Source organism: Carica papaya, chromosome 2 (genome assembly GCF_054855325.1).
Source record: "Carica papaya isolate Zhongbai chromosome 2, ASM5485532v1, whole genome shotgun sequence".
NCBI lineage: Eukaryota > Viridiplantae > Streptophyta > Magnoliopsida > Brassicales > Caricaceae > Carica > Carica papaya.
Window position 1 is genome coordinate 2,807,432 of NC_142310.1, and position 12,687 is coordinate 2,820,118.

The 12,687-nt window shown below is 34.8% G+C and overlaps 1 long non-coding RNA gene across 1 annotated transcript; it reads right to left on the reverse strand.

Annotated features, from left to right (window-relative positions):
• Positions 1-1,089: 1,089 nt before the first annotated feature.
• LOC148268666 (uncharacterized) lies at positions 1,090-2,294 on the reverse strand. The gene is made up of 3 exons (XR_015816745.1): positions 2,225-2,294; positions 1,798-1,849; positions 1,090-1,213 (listed from the first exon to the last, which is right to left on the reverse strand). It is a non-coding gene; the product is annotated as an uncharacterized LOC148268666 (long non-coding RNA).
• Positions 2,295-12,687: the final 10,393 nt, after the last annotated feature.

The window sequence follows — 12,687 nt, forward strand, 5'->3', positions numbered from 1 at the left end:
TGTAATGCAAACCCACTATAAAATTTTTAGTGGAATTTCTTGTATGAAGTAGATATGATGATGATGATGATGACTGTCGTATTATACATTGAGAATTAGTGAATATGTAAAGATAAAATGAATGGGTTTTAAAGAAAATGAAAGAAAAAACATGTTTTTCTGGTTTTGATAATTAAAAACTGAAAAAAAGTAAAGGAAATGAAAATTATAATATTTTGTTTGGTTTAGATTTATAAATGAAGAAATGATTATAAAATATTTGGATTATGATATTTATGGGGTGAAAAATTTTGGACATGTCATTGACAGTCTAAAGATAATTATAAATATTTTGTAAATGGGTTTCACCCCTTGATGCTGTAGATGCAATATACTATTTACACATATATATATATGTATATTTTATAAAAAAAAAAAATAAAAAATAGATCAATTAGCATTGTATATATTAAAAGTGGTAATAATCTTACAAATCCTTTAACTAAACGTCTAAGTAAGAAGATATATAAATGATATGAAAAAAATGGTGGATTTTAAATCTAAAGAAGAACAAAACAAAGGCCTATAAGGATACCCTACAAAAGAAATTGAAGATACCAAGAAATATAATTCAAGTAAAAAGCATATTATATATATATATGTACATATATATGAGCATACTTAATGAAGTGTTATAAGTGGGATGCAAGAATTATAAAAGCATTCTTGATCTTGCCCTTATCATATTGACCTAACACACACCTCAATTCTTATAATGTGTTCTCAAACTTCAGTTTGTATTTGTGTAGAAAGTAAATGTCTGAGTTAATTTCTCATTTTTTTTTTTCATCAAGATATTGTTACATAAAATTAATAAATATTTCATTTCAACCAACAGCAATGAAATTTAAATTGTTTTAAAACACTACATTTTAATTTGTAATTATTTCTGTATAATAAGTTTTTAATTTAAAATAAATAAAAAAGTTTGGTTGAGTTATTAACTCATTACCGTTACTTTAACTAAGAGAACCTAATAATCATAAAATATTTCTCTCACCTAAAAATATAATAGTTTCGTTGAAATTTAACTCAATTTGATCGCGATATCTCTGTCGACACAAAATAAATTTAGGTTTAAATTTGTTTTCCATTAGAAAAAGAAGGCTTTATTAAGACCTACAGGGAGGGAATTTGCTGGCATCGACTTCTAGAGAGTTTTCATCCGCTCCACCTGCGCAACAGAGAAAAATATAATTATTTTATAATATTATTAATCAAAGAGATGAAAATAGATAAAATACTAACAGTGAAAAATTAAATATCAAAATTAATTTTTATAAATTAAATAAAGAACAGTAATTACTTTAGTTAAGTTACAGTAATTTAAAAAAAAATATAAATCTTATTTTATTTTTAATTAATTTAAAATCAAATTGAATTAATTAAAAAAAAATTATATTTATTACAATAGTAAAGTATTAATAGTCTCAATTATAAAGATTACAAGATTTATTACAATTCTGATGATATAATTTTATTTAAAATATATTTTAATTATCTAAATATAATTATTATAATATTTAATTAAGTAAGAGGAAATATATATATATATATATATATTTTTTTTTACATTTTCTCCTAAAACAATTATTCTTTTTTATATTCATCAACCTGTAAAACATAACACTAACTTAAATTCTTTTTGAGAACTATTCGAATTTAAAGATTAATGAGTAAGAAATTAAATAAATAAGAATGAAATTAAAAATAAATAAATAAAAATCGTATTAAATAAGTTATAAGAAGTTAGAGTACCTTAATTTAAAGGAGTGCGTTTGCGTTTGCGAAGGGTGATGTCTGCTTCCAACTTCATCATCATGTATATCCCATTAAGTGAATAATAATAATAATAATAATAACAACAACAACAATAATAATAATAATAATTTTAAAATCAAAATCTATAATTTTTAAAAAAATAGTTTTATTTTTTATTAAAATATAAATTTAAACTCGTAAATTTTAAATAAAATATAAAAATTTTAATTATTACTATATTGTTATAATTCATTATAATTGTTAATAATTATAATTATGAGCCGGCAAAACATATTTGCAATTAAGTAAAATTCATACTTTATAAGTCAAGAAATTTAAATTCAATTAAAATTTTCATGAAATCTATAAGAAAATAAAATATATGAAAATAAAATTTTACAAAATATGTAAAATAAAATATTACCTCAAGAAGGATGTTTATTTTTTCCTTCATAAGAAAGAAGTCATTTTTGATTGCATCCAATGCCTCTCTGCACCTTTATTTATTTTTTTAAAAAAAAATTTAAAAAATTAAAAAAATCCAATAAAAAAATATTAGTATTATCTAAAATAAAAAATAAGTACGAAATTTATTTACTATATTAATATATAAAGACTGCTAATTAATTTATGGTGTCAATTATGTATGAAAGCTTACCATTCCCTACTCTTTTCATCACATGCCTTGATGAATTCCTCACATTTCAGTGCCATTCCACAAGCGCCAAGGCTGCAATTAATATCAGCTAATTATTTTTTAAATAAAAATTATGTAAATCAATCATAACGCAATACAAATAATTTTTAAGTAAGAATACACAAAAAGTATAGTTTGACTCGAGATTAATTAGACAATATACACTAATTGCAATACAATATAAATAACTTTCAAATAATGACACACACGAAAGTACAATCTGACTCCAACTTATGATCTCTTGTAAAAGAAGAAATGCATTAAGTATCAAACTAATTAAATAATTAATTAAGTAGATATATGTATCAAACAAATATATATATATCATGCTCATCGATATTTGGTTAATTAAATTATTAATTATTTATTTATTTGGTGGATATTTATGTACTTTTATCCTTATCTATAAGAGTATTAATTCAAATCAGATTATGCATCTCATGACATATCATTTAACTATTAAAGTATATGAATTTTTATTAACAAAAATTATACTTGAGAATTTTTATTATTAAATACATATTATAAGATCAATAATAACACACATAAATACTTCAAATTAAAGAGTTTTGAACTGTGATGATTAGTACTAATTATACACCTTGAGGAGGCTCCTTTCATCTTGAAGCAAAGTTCACAAATTTTAGAGAAATCTACATCAGATACGTTGTCCCTACAGATTAAGAGAAGAAGACCAAATAATTAAAACTCATTAACTAGCCAAACATGGTTAATAACTTCTCAGATCTATATCAAAATACATATTATGTACACATACAAAGTTTTAGTCATGTCTAATAAGGTGATTTTAGATTCAGCTACAAAGATGGAGAGCAGATCAGAGAAATAATTAGGACCGCAACCAGGTACTCCTTTCATTTCATACGCTATTCCAAAAAAGTGATCAACCATACCCTTTAACAAAAATCGAATGCAAATCAATCAATGATATCGATATATATACATGATCGGTAAACAAATAAGAGAAAAACAGATAAAATATTAAGCACTAAACCTCTTGTTCCATCGAGTGGATCATGTCGAGGATCTGCGTGCTTCGATCCATCCTATTCGAAATGATTGGAGAAGAGCAAAATGGTTGTGCCGAGAGAAGAGAGATTGTTTTTTTTTTTTGAATCTGCAGTACTCACCGAAGCGGCGGAGGGTTATAATAAGTTTAGTATTTATAACTGATTGCTAATAATCTAGGTCATTTCTAGTGACTGATATTTAGGTTATCAATATTGTACGCATTAATAAACTTGTATATTTTTAAATTTTGCATTCCGATTTTGGATTAATGTTGCTGACAGTTTTATGAGAAAAATATGAGAAAAATTATTATTGTTATTTTAAAAAAAACATGAATTTTGTTTAAGTTATTTATAATATTGTATAAAAAACAAAGATGATTTTTCTCCAAATAAATTACTTCAACTCATAAAAGACATGATATTGGCATATTTAAAAATAATTTTATTGTTATTAAAAATTAGATAGTAGACGATACAATTCTAGCGGCTGATCAAAATTATCACTAAAAGTCAAATAGCCAAATACACGGCAAATAGAGGAAGCCACATGTCTATTTCATGCATAACCTGTCCATTTCTTTACTTGAAAAAAAATTATTTAACTTTTATATTGGTAAAAAAAGTACAAAAAAGGCTAGAAATAAAATAGTTTATCTAATGTACTAAAACTTAATAAAATTTGATCTTCTCTAGTTGTCATCAATTGCTTCTCATCATTCATTGATTTATCAGTTCTCCCAATCAGTCATCAAATATTGTATTTTAAACAGTAAATATATACCATTTGATTCACTCATTTGTATGAGACTAAAAAATTCATTCAAGTTAGACCCTATTTTGTTATTTGATTAAATTATAAATTTAGTCATATTTTTTTTTTACAGTATTATATCAACCTATACGATGCAAGTCAATATATAACATCTAATACAACATTTATTTATTTTTTAAACTAAAAAATCATCATCCATTAACAATAAAAACCATTTTGCATAAGAGGATGAACAAAAAATTAAGACTCATGAACAACTATATATCTTTTAGAAGTTCTTACTACATCTCTAGCTAAGTTATGTATTATTTGCTAATACATTTAAATCCAACTAAAAAAAGAAATAAAATGCCGAATGAAAGTTTAAACATCCTCAAGTAACATTCTAAGCTTAGAAAAATATTCATCAAGTATAAAGTTTGTACTTGGTACCATTGAGAAGGGTTTTAATGCTGCTAGAAATTCGACATACAATACAATTTTAGTGGTTGATTTAAATTATCACTAAAAGTTGAAATGTCATTAGGTAAATATGCAGCAAATAGAGGAACCCATGCGTCCATTTCGTGCCTTGAAGAAAAAGTTGCTTAACTTTTATATAAACAAAAAGTAGTACAAAAAAAGTTGAAAATAAAATAGTTCATCTTTATGTTTTAAAACCTAAAAAAAAAAAAATGTGGTCTACTTTGTTGCAAAACACCAAAGCTTTTGTTTTTGTGTTGGTTGCATTTTATTATAGTCGCCATCAATTATCTCTCATTATTCATTAAAACATCAGTTCTCTTTAGTCGGCACATACTGTATTTTAATAGTAAGTGTAACGGCCCCGGAAAATATAAAAATGAAATGAGTATTTAAATATATCGAATGCGGAAGCGAGATCAAAATTTCAGTTAACATCCCTTACACGAAAAACCAAACAAACGTACTTAAAATATAAAAGGTTAAACTAACTAAGAAAGAAAACTCGAAAATAAACTATGCGTATGACTACAGAGTCTCTAGGCATCCCCTTCGTCGTCCTCCTGCGGAACGGGCTCGGGAACCATGTCTTCCTGATCTGAAATGGTTAATTAAGGAGTGAGCTACACTAGCCCAGTAAGAACATCACGATATCTCACCGTCACGGAGATAAAGGTGGGTAGAAAACCACAAAAAGACCAATGGAACATAATTTACAATAAACTCGTTTATTAACAACAAAACCTTTTATCAATAATAAAACTTTTACCATCCACTTACCCTGGTGGAATTTATGAAAACAATATGAGAAAAACAATAACATTATCATAATCATTGAATAATCTAAGCTGTAAAACATAACACTTATCACGCCTCTTGTAATTCAATCATTGTACAACATATCTTTTTCTCATTTACCAGCCTACTAGTATCCGTGGGGGTCCATAGGGGTTCCGCTACCCGTTAACCTTTAACATTCATAATCAGTTTCCAGGGCCGTCCCCATACCCCGTCCGGTATGGGCGCCAAAACCATGAACCTCAATACCCCGTCCGGTATGAGGGTGAAACGGGCCGTCCCCATACCCCGTCCGGTATGGGCGCCAAAACCATAAACCTCAATACCCCGTCCGGTATGAGGGTGAAACGGGCCGTCCCCATACCCCGTCCGGTATGGGCGCCAAAACCATAAGATCTCCATACCCCGTCCGGCATGTGAGACCACAATCCCGGTAGGGTTCCCTACGGACCCGGTCCGTCCACCATCTCCCAGGATATCTAGTCAGGCTGACCCCCATAATACAATTATCAGTCTACACAATCTTTCATTTTTCCTTTTCCTCAATCAGCATCATCAATTCACATTTAAACAAGCAAATCGTAATTCATACCAGACAGACAACATACAGTATCAGTTTCTCAGTCATTCAACCCATAATTAATAAAAACGTAGTACATGCACACAAATCTGTAAAATGAACACATCAAACCTCATTTTGCATTTAAAGCTGTAAACAGGCCAAATAACAGTAAATCATCAATCACACTAGACTCGGGCTCCATTAGCAACCTTAAGCAATTTCACACATGCGTTAATTCAAGAAATACTGTTTTATCATTTTGAACTTTAATACCGTGATAGGAAATAGGGTGAGGGGTCCTTACTTGTTTTCGGGATCCGAATACGATTCACAGTGCGCCTGCAGGCTGTCCCTAATTTTCCCTGAATTTTTCCCGGGGAACTGAAACACGCTAACAGTACCTGCACGGGTTCCAAAAAAAATCCAAATTAGGCCCAGGGCCTCTTTCGGCCCAAATCGCAACTCCGGCACGGCGGCTCCGCCGTGCTCCGGCGACGGCGCCGCCGCTGGCGGCGGTGAGTCGCCTCGGGTTGACTGTTTTCGGCCGTTTTTTGGCCGAATTCGGCCACACTCGCATTGGTCCTTGTCAGAAAACAACCCTAGGGCCCTCGGGGGGCCAAAAAATCACGGAAAAGCGGAGCTTACCGGCGGCGGCGCTCTCGGGTACGGCGACTCTCCGGCGAAGTTCGTGTTTTGGTGATTTGGCTTCGGTCAACCTGTAGAGAAAAGAATGGTGATCACGGTGATATAAAAATTGCATCGAACGGAGGCCGGGAAGGGCCTCGTCGGAGGCAAAAACCGAGAGGGGGCGCGGCGGCGCCGCTGGGCTTCGGCCGCGTATTCCGGCCGTTTGGCCGGGATTTCGGCTTCGATTTGGCCATAGGAGGAATCAGTGGGGAAAAACGAGTCGGGGGTATGAAATTTACCTCGATCGGCGGTCGGAAATTTCCCCGGTGCGGCGGCGAGTGGCGGCGGGTGGCGGCGGTCGGCCTCTGGTTCGTCTTCTCCGGCGAGCGGCTGGCGGCTAGGGTTTTTGGTCTGGTGTGGGGGTTCTATTTATAACCCCTTGCCTTTTGATCACAGCCGTTCGTTTTGTTTTAATCTGGGCCGTTCGTTTTTGATTGAATCTGGGCCGTCCGTGCGTTTGAATCTGGGCCGTCCGATCGCGTGATTGATCTGGGCCGTCGGATCGCACCCACGCGGATCGCCAACGTGGCTCCTTTCGGAGTGACGCGATCTTGCCACGTGGCAGGCCCCGGTTGGCCGGGACTGCTGACCGGGCCTGCTGACGTGGCTGCTGACGTGGCCCCCCCCTTTTTTTTTTTTTTTTTTTTTTTTTTTTCCCCCTCCTTTCCGGGTGCTACAGTAAGTATACGCTATTGGATTCACTCGTTTTTATGAGATTAAATAATTTATTCAAGTTAGGTCCTAGTTTGTTATTTTATTAAACTATAAATTTAGTAGTATTTGTTTTTAGTACTAAATAAACTTTTACAATGAAAGTCAGTACAGTAACATCCAATAAAACATTCTTAGCTTTTTTTTTTTTTGAGGAAAAATTATCATTCATAAACAATAAAAACCACCATGCTCAAGTAAGTGACCAAACCACATCATGCTCAAGTAAGTGAACCAAAAACTAAGGAGGTTCATGAACAATAATATATATTTTAGAACTTCTTACTGCTCTAGCTAAGTTATGTATTATCTTATTATACTTTTGGATCCAACTAAAAAGAAAAGAAACAAAATGCAGAATGAAAGCTTAAACATCCTTAAGTAACAACTTAAACTCAAAAACATATTTATCAAGTAGAAAATTTGTATGTGGTACAAAATTCCATATAACTAAGTAAAACAAAATCTATACTAAGTTAAATTTTAGGACAAAAGGTTTTATCTTAGTGCAATATAACATTAAAAAAATAAAAATAAAAATAAAAATAAAATGTTAAGATTTAGATGTAATAACGTAATTTTGGAGTATTCTTAAGACTTGATGCACGTTTGGAACCTCAAAGTTATCTTAAAATAGGTCTATAATGTTAAAATAATTTTAAAACCTAATGAAAGCTTTTGGCAAAGCTATCTTATAACCTCATAACTATCTCTAAATATAAGCCAAAAGTTTCCTTATCTTCAACTACCCTTAAACCTTAGCATTATTTCAAGATCCCAAATTAGGTTAGGAGTCCTAAAACCTCAAGCCCTGCTTAAGGAACCATGAGTATCCTAGCTCGTTATTTTCAAGATCTTGATGCAATTGTAATACTCGAAATTAATTTTAAAATATTTAAAATTAATATATAAAATATAATTTATAAATTTATAAATTTTTATTTAATATAAAAAATTAAGAAAAATAGGTGGAGGATGAAATTGAAAATAATTTTGGGAAAAAAATGTGAAAATTTAAGTTATGGGGGCGTTTTTGAAAGAAAAATCAGAAATTGAGAGTTAAAATGTAATTTATAAAAAATGTGTCACGTAAGACTCCTCAGTCAACAACCTCAGCGAACCAGAGCACGCTGTGTGATAAGGCACGCTGACGTGGTGTCACGCGGGAGGCCACGCTGACAATCTGTGTGCTTGCGATCGGACAGTTCGGATTTGTTCCCGCGCATATGGATGGTCCGGATCAATTCCCTCCTCAGGCGTGATTGGACAATCACAATTAAATGTGATGAATGGTCCAAATTCGTTTCTTCATTAAACAAGATTGTACAGTCTAAATCAAATCACGATGAACGGTCCAGATTTATTTCCTATTTAAATATGATCAGACAGTTCAGATCAAATGCGATGGACGGTCCTGATTAAAAAAAGATGGATATAAATATCTCATTTCACACCAAAACCTAATCCTAGCTGCTAGCCCCACCCCCCCCCCCCACCCCCCCGGAAGGGAGCCAACCGCCGCTGCGCTGAAGCCACTTCTGACTGCCAAAAAAGGTAAAAATTCTCACTTGGAATTTAATTTTGAATACTCCTATGGCTAAATTAGAGTAAAAAGACATGCGAATGAGTCAAAAATCGCTGGTAAAGCCCAACAGCGCCGCCGCAGGAAAAATAAAAAATTGCCTCCAATGAGTCCCTTTCTGGTTCCCGTTTTGTGCAATTTTTTCACCATTGTGTAGCACCCGGAAAGGAGGAAAAAAAAAAAAAAAAGGGGGGGGCCACGTCAGCAGCCACGTCAGCAGGCCCGGTCAGCAGTCACGGCCAACCGGGGCCTGCCACGTGGCAAGACCGCGTCACTCCGAAAGGAGCCACGTTGGCGATCCGCGTGGGTGCGATCCGACGGCCCAGATCAATCGCGCGATCGGACGGCCCAGATTCAATCGCACGGACGGCCCAGATTCAATCAAAAACGAACGGCCCAGATTAAAACGAAATGAACGGCTGTGATCAAAAGGTAAGGGGTTATAAATAGAACCCCCACACCAGACCACAAAACCCTAGCCGCCCGCCGCTCGCCGGAGAAGACGAACCAGAGGCCGACCGCCGCCACCCGCCGCCGCACCGGGGAAATTTCCGACCGCCGATCGAGGTTGACCGAAGCCGAATCACCAAAACACGAACCTCGCCGGAGAGCCGCCGTACCCGAGAGCGCCGCCGCCGGTACTGTTAGTGTGTTTCAGTTCCCCGGGAAAAATTCAGGGAAAATTAGGGACGGCCTGCAGGCGCACTGTGAATTGTATTCGGATCCCGAAAACAAGTAAGGACCCCTCACCCTATTTCCTATCACGGTATTAAAGTTCAAAATGATAAAACGGTATTTCTTGAATTAACGCATGTGTGAAATTGCTTAAGGTTGCTAATGGAGCCCAAGTCTAGTGTGATTGATAATTTACTGTTATTTGGCCTGTTTTACAGCTTTAAATGCATTATGGGGTTTGATGTGTTCATTTTATAGTTTCGAATGCATATATTACTGTTTTATTAATTATGAGTTGAATGACTGAAGAACTGATACTGTATGTTGTCTGTTCGGCATGAATTACGATTTGCTTGTTTAAATGTGAATTGATGATGCTTATTGAGGAAAAGGGAAATGAAACATTGTGTAGACTGATAATTGTATGATGGGGTCAGCCTGACTAGATATCCTGGGAGATGGTGGACGGACCGGGTCCGTAGGGAACCCTACCGGGATTGTGGTCTCACATGCCGGACGGGGTATGGAGATCTTATGGTTTTGGCGCCCATACCGGACGGGGTATGGGGACGGCCCGTTTCACCCTCATACCGGACGGGGTATTGAGGTTTATGGTTTTGGCGCCCATACCGGACGGGGTATGGGGACGGCCCTGGAAACTGATTATGAATGTTAAAGGTTAACGGGTAGCGGGACCCTCATGGATACTAGTAGGCTGGTAAATGAGAAAAGGATATGTTGTATAATGATTGAATTACAAAAGGCGTGATAAGTGCTATGTTTTACAGCTTATATTATTCCATGATTGTGATAATGTTATTATTTTTCTTATATTGTTTTCATAAATTCCACCGAGGTAAGTGGATGGTAAAGGTTTTCATGTTAATAAACGAGTTTATTGTAAATTATGCTCCATTGGTCTTTTTGTGTTTTTCTACCCACCTTTACCTCCGTGACGGTGAGATATCATGATGTTCTTACTGGGTTAGTGTAGCTCACTCCTTATTTAACCATTTCAGATCAGGAAGACATGGTTCCCGAGCCCGTTCCGCAGGAGGACGACGAAGGGGATACCTAGAGACTCTGTAGTCATACTCATAGTTTTATTTTCGAGTTTCTCTCTTAGTTAGTTTAATCTTTTATATTTTAAGTACGTTTTTGGTTTTTCGTGTAAGGGATGTTAACTGAAATTTTGATCTCGCTTCTGCATTTGATATATTTAAATACTCATTTCATTTTAATATTTCCGGGGCCGTTACAATTGTATTTATCATTTTGTTTTCCATAGGTTGACCAAAGAAAAACGCTCAACCATGAAGGTGAGCTGGCGGAGCTACTGCACTAGAAAACATCGCCGCCAGTAAGCTTCTGTTTTTTAATTTTTTTTCTGGTCAACTGAGGCCCCTTAACGTGTTTTCTTGCAGAGATAAGTACAAAACTGGCTAAAAACGGCTAGCTCGAGACAAACCGCCGCTGCGGGCGACGGTGCCGTCGCCAGAATTCCAAAATTGGTCGAAAAGAATTTTTAACACTGATTTTGAATTTTTTGGGGGTATTTCTAGGTACTTGGAACGTGTTTTAATCTCCAAAGAAAAATTCAGGAAACCCGTGGACTGTCAGTAGGTACAGGTGAAAGTTTAACATTTTGAATATCGATTCGAGTAAGAATCCATCACCTTAATCCTTGTTATGAAATTGAAATTTAATTATAAATAATGTGGTATTTTGTACAACTTAAAAAATCTCGATAATTAATCACAGGTTACTAATGGAGCCGGAACTAGTTATTATTCACTGTTAATCCTGTTTGATTGATTTTACTATTTTAAATGCATAATACTACACTGGAGTTGGTATGATAATTCAGTTGTACTTTCCTGATGCATGTATTGCTTGTTTTGCATGATTTACAGTTAAATTATGAAACTGAAAATTAAATGTAAATGAAAAATTATTTGATTAAGTGACTGAATGAATGGTAGCCTTAGTAGATATCTTAGGAGATGGTGGACGGACCGAGTATATAAGGAACCTTAACGTGAATGTTGACTCATATTGGACGGAATAGAGAGGAGCACGCTCACCATCTGGCTCAGGTTTTGCAGATTCTCAAATAAAATAAGTTGTATGTAAAGCTGAGTAAATGTGAGTTCTGACTCGACCAGACTACCTTTCTAAGGCACATCATATCAAGGAATAAAGTGTCAGTGAATCCCGAAAAAGTTGAGGCATGGCTCGACTGGGAAAAATTAACCTTCGTCAAGGAGATTCATAGCTTTTTGGAAATAACATGTTATTACTGCAAGTTTATGGAAGAATTTTCTAGTCTAGCTGCTCCTTTGACTCATCTCACAAAGAAGAACGTTAAATTTGAGTGGAATGAGGACTGTGAAAAGAGTTTTTCAGAACTAAAAAAGAGGTTGACTACCACACCTATGTTGGCCTTGCCGAACCGGACAGGTGGATATACAGTTTATAGTGATGCCTCCTACCTAAGGTTGAGTTGTGTTCTAATGCAGCATGAAAATGTCATAGCCTATGGGTTCAGGTAGTTGAAGAGTCATGAGAGAAACTACCCTACCCATGACTTGGAACTTGCCGCGATTATCCACGCCTTGAAGACTTGGTGCCATTACTTGTATAAAGAGACCTTTCAGATCTGTATCAACCATAAGAACTTGAAACACATTCACTCAAAAGGATCTCAACATGCTTCAGAGAAGATGGATAGAACTCCTCAAGAACTACGATTGCAACATCTTGTATCACCTGGGTAAGGGCAACATGGTAGCCGACGCACTCAGCAGAAAAAGTACAGGTATATTAGCTTACCTAATAGTTTCAGAATGCAGGGTAATAGGAGCTGCACAACAGGTACAACTTCAAGACCTGAAGATTGTCGCATGT